This window comes from Elephas maximus, chromosome 4 (genome assembly GCF_024166365.1).
Source record: "Elephas maximus indicus isolate mEleMax1 chromosome 4, mEleMax1 primary haplotype, whole genome shotgun sequence".
Lineage (NCBI taxonomy): Eukaryota > Metazoa > Chordata > Mammalia > Proboscidea > Elephantidae > Elephas > Elephas maximus.
In genome coordinates, this window is record NC_064822.1 from 185,692,591 (window position 1) to 185,704,870 (window position 12,280).

Consider the following 12,280-nt stretch of genomic DNA (forward strand, 5'->3'; position numbering starts at 1 on the left):
TTAGATAGTAGATAAGAACTACTTTAGGTGAAGGGAAGGACAATACTCAATACAGGGAAGGTCAGCTCAACTGGACTGGACCAAAACCAAAGAAGTTTCCGGGATAAACTGAATGCTTCGAAGGTCAGCAGAGCAAGGGCGGGGTTTTGGGGACTATGGCTTCAGGGGACATCTAAGTCAATTGGCAAAATAAATTCTATTAAGAAAACATTCTGCATCCCACTTTGAAATGTGGCATCTGGGGTCTTAAATGCTACCAAGCAGCCATCTAAGATGCATCCATTGGTCTCAACCCACCTGGATCAAAGGAGAATGAAGAACACCAAGGTCACACAACAACTATGAGCCCACGAAACAGAAAGGGCCACATGAACCAGAGACTTACATCATCCTGAGACCAGAAGAACTAGATGGTGCCCGGCCACAACCTGTGACTGCCCTGACAGGGAGCACAACAGAGAACCCCTGAGGGAGCAGGAGAACAGTGGGATGCAGACCCCAAATTCTCATAAAAAGACCATACTTAATGGTCTGACTGAGACTAGAGGAATCCCGGCGGTCATGGTCCCCAAACCCTCTGTTGGCCCAGGACAGGAACCATCCCTGAAGACAACTCATCAGACATGAAAGGGACTGGACAATGGGTTGGAGAGAGATGCTGATGAAGAGTGAGCTACTTGTATCAGGTGGACACTTGAGACTGTGTTGGCACCTCCTGTCCGGAGGGGAGATGGGAGGGTAGAGGGTTAGAAACTGGCAAAATTGTCACGAAAGGAGAGACTGGAAGGAGGGAGCGGGCTGACTCATTAGGGGGAGAGTAAATGGGAGTATATTGTAAGGTGTATATAAGTTTGTATGCGACAGACTGACTTGATTTGTAAACGTTCACTTAAAGCACAATAAAAATTATTTTAAAAAAAGTCGATAGGACACAAATTGGTGGGGTGTGGAAAACGTAAAAAGATCCCTGGTATGGATGATTGCCAAGTCCTTTAATTTGGTGATTTCACAGCACAGAGGCTCTCTGACTAGGGGCCTGGATGCAGAGCTACTGAATTTGGCCTTTCCTGCTGTTATGAATTGAATTGTGTCCCCCAAAAGTATGTGTTGTAAACCTGATATACCTGTGGTGATAATCCCATTGGGAGTAGGGTGTTTTGTTATGTTAATGAGGCAGGATTAGTGTAGGGTGTGTCTTGAGTCACAAAATATAAGAGGAGCAGCCGGGCATAAGAGGAGCAGCCGGGAAGACAGAGGCCAAGCTACCCGAAGATCACTCAGGAGCACAAGCTCAAAGAGACAAAGACCTTCCTCCAGGGCCAACAGAGAGAGAAAACCTTTCCTAGAGTGCTAAATTCGAACATCTAGCCTCCTAAGCTCTGTGAATATAAATTTGTTTGTTAAAGCCACCCACTTGCACTTCTGTTATAGCAGCACTAGATAACTAAGACCTGCATTGATTTTTATGTATAGATCTATCTGCCTCTGCTAGGATTTGAACTACTTGAGAATAGGGGCAAATGTTACTTTGCTCTTTATCCCCAAAAGCCCCCAACATCGTTCCTAGAAGGCATTCAGTAAAGGTGTTTAGAAGATTAGCATTAATTCTTTCTCTTGAATATCTCTCAAATCCTCCATCTTTATTCCATTCCCACTGCTACAGCCTTGATTCAGGCCTTTTCATCCTTCCCCTGGAGCTTAACAACATCCCCGGTCTCCATGTCTCAATCTCTCCTGCAGGTGACCGCCACACTGCCACAGCATCACAAAAGCCTTCCTGTTATGACTCTCCTTTGCCTGAACAAAAAGATCTAGACTGACCAGCTTTGCTTTCCAGCCTCTCTTGCCACCTGTTCTCCAGGCAACGGGAGCCTCTAGCCCCATGGATGGAAGAGGTCCTTTTACAGCTCTGCCATGAATGCCTCTTCTTTGCCTAGAAAACTTCTACTCATACGTCAGAACCCAAATGTGATCCCTTTCCTACTCATTCATTCATCATACTGTGTGTGCCCAGCTGTTGGGAATCCAGTGGAGGGGAAGAAAAGCTTGGGCCCAGCTTCAGATTGGAGGGGGAGAAGGGAAGGGGAAAAAGAGAAAGAGTATTCTCTCAAACAGCTAGAAGTAATTCAAGTGATTTATAAGTGAGATGACAGCTGGTGAGCAGGGAGGTTGGAGACTAGGCAGGGTCCAGATCTCAAGGGCCTTATCATAATTTTAACAGCTAATATCTACTGAGCACTTATTAGATGCCAGGAAACCCTGGTGGCATAGTGGTTAAGTGCTACGGCTGCTAACCAAAGGGTTGGCAGTTCGAGTCCGCCAGGTGCTCCTTGGAAACTCTATGGGGCAGTTCTTCTCTGTCCTATAGGGTCGCTAGGAGTTGGAATCGACTCGATGGCACTGGGTTTGGTTTTTTTGTTTATTAGATGGCAACCACTGTTCTAAGTGCTTCACCTGTGTTAATTCAATTCATCCTTACACCACTCATATGAGACAGGACCATTGTCATTATCCCATTCTACAGGGCAGGAATCAAAGGCAAAAAGAGCGTAAGCAGCTTGTTCAAGGTAAAGCTGTGATTCAGGTTCCAGAGCCCACGATCCTAACCACTGGGCTGTGCCGCCATGACATTATCCGCGAGGGTCTCAGTGGGAAGCCAAAAGGTTAGTACAGGGAAATGACATGATGACACATCAGCTGAGTGCAGAGTGATGGGAGGGACTGGGCTGAAGATAGGAAGTGCTGGGAGGAGGTTATTATGTGGCCCCTCCAGCCAGAGAAGTCCTGAGCAAGGCTGGTGGCATGGAGAGCTTAAAGTTGGGCAGAATCCAGAGCTACTAGGGGCACGGAATGGCTGGTTTCAGCCAGGGAGTGGATGACCTGGAGGGGCAGGAGAGAAAGGAGCCAACGCCTGAGGGCTTTAGCAACTTTCGCTGTGATGGGAAACTGGAAGAGGGCCAGGCTGGGGTGGGGGCAGCACTGCCTAGTCAATGTTTGCCTTCCCAGGCTTCTTTTACAATCTTTGGCTCACAGGATTGCAACAATGATTTGTTGGCACAGTTGGTTTCCTCAGTGGTAAAAACAGGGACCAGGCCTCTTTATGCATTCTCCACCTTGTTCCACGGAGGATTTGAGGTGGCTTATAAAATACGCAAACAACTCAGCCTAGAAGGCCCATGGTTTCCTCTGTCAGGTTCCCTCCATCTCCTCTGGGCCTAGTCCAGTGCCTGGCACCTGGTCAGGGCTTGTGAATGTGTGTCGTTTGAATGAAAAAAAAGGATAATAAAATAATTGCTGAGGGAGTAGGAGCAAGGGAGAAATAAGGGTTGGAAACTAACCAAGGCAGGAAGAAGAGGGGAGGAAAGTGGAGTGGTTAAGGGTGAGAGGCATGGAGTTCCCACGCCACAGCTCATTAGCACATCCTTGGCGAAGTCACTGGACCTCTCTGTAAAACGGAGATAATAAGAGAACCAACTGCAAATGAGGGCCAATCAGTAGAGGACTGGTTAAAAAAAAAGATACATCATAGAATACCATGAAGCCATAAAAAAGAAAAAGAACGCTCTTTGTGTATTGACATAGAATGATGTTCAGGGTATGTCGTGAAGTGTACAAATATAAGGTGCAGAATAGTATGTATGGAATTTGTATAAAAAAGGAATATATATATTCCATAAATATACCTCTAGCACAAGCCTGTCAGTTTGTCATACTGTGGTGGCTTGCATGTTGCTGTGATGTTGGAGGCTATGGCATCAATATTTCAAACACGAGCAGGCTCAGCCACAGTGGACAGGTTTCAGCAGCGCTTCTAGGCATACCAGGAAGAAAGGCCTAGTGACCTACTTACAAAAAGTAGCCAATGAAAAGCTTACGAATCACAAGAGAATATTGTCTGACTTACATGTTTTGGACATGTCATCAGGACCGAGAAGAGAACATCATGTTTGGTGAAGCTGGGGGCCAGTGAGCATGTGGGAGACCCTTGATGAGACGGATTGGCACATTAGCCACAACGATGGACTCGAACATGCTGGTAATTTTGAGGATGATGTTGTTGTTCTTAGGTGCCATCGAGTCGGTTCCGACTCCTAGCGACCCTGTGCACAACAGAACAAAACACTGCCCGGTCCTGCGCCATCCTTACAATTGTTGCTATGCTTGAGCCCATTGTTGCAGCCACTGTGTCAATCCACCTTGTTGAGGGTCTTCCTCTTTTCCGCTGACCCTGTACTCTGCCAAGCACGATGTCCTTCTCCTGACAACTTGTCCAAGGTAGGTAAGATACAGTCTCGCCATCCCTGCTTCTAAGGAGCATTCTGGTTGTACTTCTTCCAAGACCGATTTGTTCCTTCTTTTGGTAGTCCATGGAATATTCTTCTTCGCCAAGGCCACAATTCAAAGGCATCAATTCTTTGGTCTTCCTTATTCATTGTCCAGCTTTCACATGGATATGAGGACAATTGAAAATATCATGCCTTGGGTCAGGCACACCTTAGTCTTCAAGGTGACATGCCTGCTTTTTTTTTTTTTTTATTATTGAGGGTGATGAGGACTGGGCAATGTTTCTGTCTATCATACTCAAGGTTGCCATGAGTCAAAGTCAACTTGTTGGCAGCTAACAATAACAATAACACACACACGCATACAGGCAAGCACGTGTACTGGTTTATGCATAAAATAGCTCTGGAAGGATACAGAAGAAACGGATTCCATTGGTTGTCTCCAGGGAGAGGAAGTGAATAGGGAGGGGGAAAGACAGTGGTGGGAAGAATTTCTTACCAGATACCCTTTGGGACCTTTGATATTTGGAATCATGGAAATGTACTACCTATTCAAAAATGAGTAAAATTTAAATTAGAAAAGATGAGAAGGCATTAAGCTGAGTGAAACCAGTCAGTCGCAAAAGGACAAATATTGTATGAGACCACTATTATAAGAACTCAAGAAAGGGCCTAAGCACCAAAGAAAACATTCATTGATGATTACGGGGGTGAGAGGGAGAGAGAGGGATATTCACTAACTAGACCCAACCACTTGGTTGGCTAGTGAATATCCCTCTCTCTCCCTCTCACTATCTTAGGTGAATGGAAGGACAACACACAATACAGGGGAAGTCAGAACAGCTGGACTAAACCAAAAGTTAAGAAGTTTCCTGAATACAACCAAACACTTTGAGAGACAGAGTAGCAGGGGCAGGGGTCTGGGGATCATGGTTTCAGAGGATACCTAGAGCAATTGGCATAACAAAGTTATTAAGAAAATGTTCTGCATCCCACTTGGTAAGTGGCGTCTGGGGTCTTAAAAGTTAGCAAGCAGCCATCTAAGGTGCCTCAATTGGTCCCAACCCACCTGGAGCAAAGGAGAATGAAAAACACCAAAGACACAAGGAAAATATGAGCCCAGGAGACAGAAAGGCCACATCAACCAGAGACTCCATCAGCCTCAGACCAGAACTAGATGGTGCCTGGCTACCACCAATGACTGCCCTGACAGGGAACACAACAGAGGGCCCCTGAAGGAGCAGGAGAAAATGGGGTGAAGGACTGAAATTCTAGTAAAAAGATCAGACTTAATGGTCTGACTGAGACTGGAGGGACCACAGAAGACATGGCCCCCGGTCTCCCTCTTAGCCCAAAACTAAAACCATTCCTGAAGCCAACTCTTCAGGCAAAGATCAGACTGGACTATAAGACATAAAATGATACTCGTGAAGAGTGCACTTCTTAGCTCAAGTAGATGCATGAGACTAAACGGGCAGCTCCTGTCCAGAGGTGAGATGAGACGGCAGAAAGGGACAGGAGCTGGTTGAATGGACATGAAAAATACAGAGTGGAAAGGAAGAGTGTGCTGTCACATTACAGGTAGAGCAACTAGGATCTCATAACTATGTGTGTACAAATTTTTGTATGAGAAACTAACTTGAACTGTAAACTTTCACTTGAAGCACAATAAAAAAAAAAAAAAAAGGTCTGGAATTCAAACCCACCAGTGGCTCCATGAGAGAAAAGACCTAGTAATCTGCTTCTGTAAAGAATACAGTCTAGGAAACAATTTGGGGAAGTTCTATTATGTCCTATTGGGTTGCTATGAGTTGGAATCAACTTGACCGCACACAACATAATGGATTTATCATTACTTTCAAATAAATTAACAAATACAAATTAAAAAAAAAAAAATGAATAAATTAGAAAAGATGAGTAAAATTTAAATTTAAAAAGCAATTAACATTTTTCATATCTAAAAAAAAAACAAGCTCTTTTGGCCCCCTTTCCTTCTGGCTACTGCCGCATTTTTCTGCTGCTCCCTTTACCAACAAAATGGCTTGAAGGGCTCATCTATACTTGCTGTTCCCAATTCCTCTCCTCTCCACCCTCTCTTCAACCTGTTCTATCCAGGTTTTTGCTCTCACCACTCACCTGAAATACTTTCTCAAGGTCACCAATGGCCCTGTTGCCAAGACCAATGGTGATTCTCAGTTCTCCTCAGCAGCACTTGTCCCAGCTGCTCACTCCCTTCTCTGTCTACTGGGCTTCTGGGATCCCAAGCTCATCATAGTCCTCCTCGCATTGCACGGGCTGCTTCTCCTCACTCTTGGTATAGATTGAATTGTGTTCCCCGAAAAAGCTATGTTGAAGTCTTAATCCCCTGTACCTGTGTATGTGACCTTGTTTGGAAATAGGGTCTTTGAAGATGTTATCATTTAACCTGAGGTCATTCTGGAGTAGGATGGGTCCTCATCCTATATGACTAGTCTCCTTATAAAAGAGGCGAAGATACACAGAGATAGACACACAGCAGCGAGGAGACCATGTGAAGACAAAGGCAAAGATTGTAGCAATCTACAAGCCAGAGAAGGTCAAGGATCACTGGCTATCACCAGAAACTAGGAGAGAGGCATGAAACAGATCCCTCTCCAGAGCTCCCAGAAGGAATCAACACATCCGAGTCCCTCATTTCAGACTTCCAGCCTCCAGAGGTGTGAGACAATACATTTCTGTCATATGCCACTGACTTTGTGGCACTTTGTTATGGCACCTCTAAGAAACTAATACATACTTCTTGGCTGGATCCTCTCCCTGGTCTCTAAATGTTGGCGGGTCCCAGGGCTCACCTTTCTGCTTTATCTACATTCATGCCTGGGTGATCTCAACATGGTTTGTGTTCATGGAACTGCGTGTCAGACACACAATAAATGCAAGGGAAATATTGCTAGATGACTGAAGGAATGAAGAATGAAAACAAAAGATTAGCCTTGAGATATGCATGCCCCTAGTCTACCATGAAGGAGCCCTGGTGGCCAAACAGTTAAGCACTTGGTTGCTAACTTAAAGTTTGGTGGTTCAAAGTCACCCACTGGCTCTGTGGTAGAAAGACATGGTGATCAGCTCCGGTAAAGATTACCATCAAGAAAACCCTACAGAGAAGATCTACTCTGTCACATGGGGTCGCCTTGAATCACAATGGACATGACGACACCCAACAACAGTCCTCCACTTACTGGTGGTAAAAGATGGATTTGGTTCTAAGCTTCCTAGCAGCCAAAACAAAGAGAGAACTATATTCAGTTATATTACAGCAACTAATTAAGTGTTTGGGGTGGGCCCAGATTTTTTTTATTCTGATTCTCCACTCTGGGTCCTCAAGGAATGGAGGCTCTGAGAAGATAGAGGATGCCCTTGACAGCCTGTCTGAATAGGCCCAGGGACAATTTTTATTTGGGAATTCAAAATTGCTCTTCCAGGGAGGAAAGGCACATATGAAGAGCCATTTTAGAAGGGGCCTAAACCACGTGTGTCTCTCTGTTCTGGCTTGAGCCGAAAGTAAAATGCAAGAAGTCAATCAACTGGTATTTGCTGGGGTCTGCTGTGGGTGGGAGCCCTGGTGGTGCAGTGGTTAAGAGCTTGGCTGCTAACCAAAAGGTTGGCAGTTCGAATCCACTGGCCACTCCTTGGAAACCCTATGGGGCAATTCTACTCTGCCCTATAGGGTCACTATGAGTTGGAATCAACTTGACGACAACAGGTTTGTTTTTTTTTTGTTGTTTTTTACTGTGGGTGAGACTCTGCTCTGGGGGCTTGTGCTCTAGTGAGGGGGGAGTTTGTGAGATCATTTCAGGCACTGCTACTGAGAAAGCTCAGGTAGACAATGTGATGATGAGTGACTGGGGACTGCTGATCTAGCCGGGTGGTCAGGGATGAGAAGAGGGAGTTGAATCCTGAGCATTGAGAAGGCCAGGAAACTGTGGCTCAGGGCGTTCAAGAATGTGGGGGTAAACAGGTTTCGACAAAGGTTTGGTTCACAGCCCTCCCCAGCCCTGGGTCAGCTGTGGATCGGAATGGCGATTCTAACCCCAGGACCTCAGGGAAGGGTGCAGGGGAGGCTAGCCATGGGCCAGGGACCCCCCCTCCCCATCACATAGAACTCCTCCCAGTGACCTTGAGGGCATCCCAGCAGGATCAGTCCAAGGGGCTAAAAAAATGTTTCAAAGGCAATGTAGCATAGCAGAAAGAATACGAGTGCAATGAAGTCAAACCCGCTGAGTTTGAACCCCAGCTCCCTGTGTAGAATGGGCCTGTTTCTTAACCTCTCTGTTCCTGAGCTTCTTCATCTGTCAAGTGACAGCAACACCTCAGGGGCCTACGTACCTTAAAGGATTATGTGGTTTCAACACCCATTTGGCCCTGGGCCTGGCCCCCACTGGTGGGTTGACAGTCAATAACGGAAGGTGAAAATTATAACTTGGGCAGAACCAACAGGCTCTAACCCACCTCTTCAGCTTTTCCAAGGCGACAGAGGCTTTCCAGGAGAGGAGCTTTTGAGTTCTCAGCTCTTCACGAAAATAGCCTCCACACGGAGCCCCTGGTTTCAGGCAGACGATGTCTTTGTTACTCAGCTACGGGTGGGTGGTGGTGCCGCGGCTGCTCATTTCCTGAATGAACAGCTGTGCCCTCACTGTCGGCGGGAATAATCATAACAGTGCTTCAAAATGCGGCCCAGCCCCCTTCATTCAGGCTCTGGCTGCCTGGCAGCCACCAGCACCTGCTCACCAGTCTGGACAGGAGACTGGACAGGAAGCGAGGGGTCTGGCTGTCAGCCTTGCCTTGGCCCATCCACAATGGACCAGGACTCACCCTCCTCAGAACTGACTGGCCTTCAGGCCTGCCTCCTGGCCTCCAGCCTCAGGTCCAACCACTCTCCTTTTCCTCACCAAATCTCACGCCCGCCTGATCGCCTTTGGACCATCTGTCCCCTCTCCTCACAATGTCTTTTCTTTATGTCCTGGTTCCTTCTTGTTACTTGGATCTCAGCTTTAACATCCCTACCTCAGAGAAATCCTCCCTGACCACCAGTCTAGAGGCAGGCCCCTCTGCGGGCCCACCAGCTTGTAACACACTGTTCTATTTCCTCCACAGCCCATGCCACTGTCGGCAATCATTGTGTTCCTTCGCTTGTGTATTTGTTTACTGTCTGTCTCTTAAAGTCCACGATGAGCGACATGACAGCAGGGACCTTGTCTGCCTTGTTCACCACTGCCACTAGTAGCCAGCATGGGGCCTAGCATATAGTATGTGCTCAACAGAATCTATCAGTCGATGAATGAGTGCACTTGTGATCAAGCAAAGGGACCAGCCCCTCAAACGTACAATCAAACGTCCATCTCTTTCAAGGTTTGAGCAGAGAAGACACCCTGAGGGCTACATAGAGCTACTTGACTATCCCTCTTGTTCCCCTCACGTTTTCACTGCCCCTTGGGTAGAAGATCACCCTGAAAAAAAGCCAAACCCATTGCCATCAAGTCGATTCCTACTCATAGCAACCCTATAGGACAGAGTAGAGCTACCCCATAGGGTTTCCAAGGTTAGCCTTTCCAGATCACCCTGAGAGGGGCAATAAATGCCAATGATTCATTCGATAAACCCTCATTGAGCATTTTGTTGGTGCTGTACTTTATGCAGACATACAGCCCTGGTGGCACTCTGGTTAAGAGCTCAGCTGCTAACCAAAAGGTCGGCAGTTCAAATCCACTAGCCACTCCTTGGAAACTCTATGGGGCAGTTCTACTCTGTCCTATAGGGTCGCTATGAGTCGGAATCGACTTGACGACAACCGGTTTTTGTGCAGACAGAGACATGACTCTCAGGTAATACTTCCTCAGGATGGTGACAGAATTCTCCACAGAGGGTGTTGCCTGGGCAAAGGCAGGGGGCAGGCAAGTGCACAGCACATATGAGGAACGGCAAGAGGTTTGGGGTGGCTGGATATCAGGGTTCATGGTGTAGTGGCAGGAGAGGTGGACAGTGGGCACCTCAGGTGATGGGAAGCTGGTTCTGTAGTGAAGTTGTGTCACCAACCCCGCTCTCAGCAGCCATGAGTCTCCTTTCCATGTCTGGGTTATAACCCAGGGACTCCAGACCTGTCACTTCACCAAATAGAAACTCTCTTCAAAGTAACTTAAGCAAAAAGGGGCTTTTTTTTGCTCACATAACTAAAAAATATTCAGGTACAGCCAGATCCAGGTGTTCAAGGGTCCTGACTCTCCCCACTACTCATTTCCACCTTCATTTTCAGGCAGGCTCTCCCCAAGTGTTGGCAAAAGTGGCCACCAACAATGGCATATTACTCAGCCACCTAAAGGAATGAAGCACTTACACATACTACAATGTGGATGAAGCTCAAAGACATTATGCTAAGTGGATGAAGCCAGACAAAGGTCAGTTATGGTACAGTTTCCAAACTCATAGAGACAAAAAGCAGACGGGTGGTTTCTGGGTGCTGAGGGGAGTGGAGAGTGACTGTTTAATGGGTATGGGGTTTACAAGGGACGGCCTTTGTAGCAACATCCCTGCCAAGTCCTGAGACTGGTTCTATTAGCCAGGCCTGGGTCTGGAGTCCTTGGTCTGAGGGTGGGGAGAGGTGATTCCCCAGCTGAAACCAGGGGGGCAGTTCCCAGCAGAAGGGACAGTGGATGAAGGGCAGGGAAAATCACAAGTGTCCTCTATGGGCCCAGCCCTTCTCTTGGAAGGGCAGATTGTACGTGTAAAAACATGAGTCCAGAAACCCAGAGCTCAGGTCCTGCCCCATCTCTTTCAAGCTATGCAGTTTGGTGAAGCCCCACGATCTCTCAGAGAGTGTTTCCTTATCCAGGTAAACCTCAAAAAGTTGCTAAAAGAAGCGAGTGAGATAATGCCTGTAAGGGCACTTTTATTTATTATTATTTATTTATAATAATAAATAAATGATTTATTTTTATAACAATAAATTTATTATTATCTTTAGAGGAGAGAAAAGTAAAGAAGGAAGAGAAGAATTTGAAGGGGGGAGGTTCTCTGGGTAGGTCGTCAGACTGGACGAGGAATACAACCGAAACTCCGGGTCTCATGTGACAAGAGGTAAGATTTATCACCAGTCCTTCTTGTAGAATCAGAAACGTCGACTGTCTGACTGTTCTGGAAGGTTTTAGAATGGCCATGATACATGGTGACTTTGGATGGGCCTGGGTTCATATACCCCTCTAACCAGCTGAATGAATGAAGGCAAGTCCCTCCTCTTATCTGAGCCTTCATTCCCTCACTTATAAAATGGGCGTAATAACAATAAATTATTGGATTGCTGTGAGTTTGAATTAGGGTAAAGCACATTGCCTGGCTTGAAGGAGGAAGCCCTCAGTGCATTTAACCTCACTATTTTCATCAGTTACTTGTAGGTTTTTTGGTTGTTTTCGTTTTAACTCTCTTCTACCTTTTATTTTAATAAGACTTCTTTTAAAAATGCCACCCTGCCTCAGTAGTACTAAGAAGAAATGAGGGAAAGACTTTTTTCTTTCCAAGATGAGGCTGAGGAAAAGGGGCAGAAGAGAAGCTGCTTTCTGGAGGCCTCCTTGAGGCTAGCCCCAGGCTTACATTGTTCTTGAAGCTTTACAGATGAAATATGTTACGTACCCAGCTTTACAGTTGCGGTCACAGGGGATCAGAGATGTAAAATGATTTGCTCAAGGTCACACAGCTTGAAAGTACTGGAGCTGAGATTCAAACCCAGGGCTTGCCTGAGGTGGAAACTGGGTCTTTCTCTGGGGAGTGGGGGGCGGCTGTCCAGCTGGGTACCTACCTGGCTTCAGCCACTCACTGCTCCCTGCTCAGAGCCTTCCAGGCTCTGTGTGTGTGTCTGTGTGTGTGTCTGTGTGTGTGTCTGTGTCTGTGTTTGTGTAGCTAGGTTATCACTCCCACAGGGTCCTGTTGAATGAAATTCAATAGAAATACCTCAGGGGCCTACTGTACAC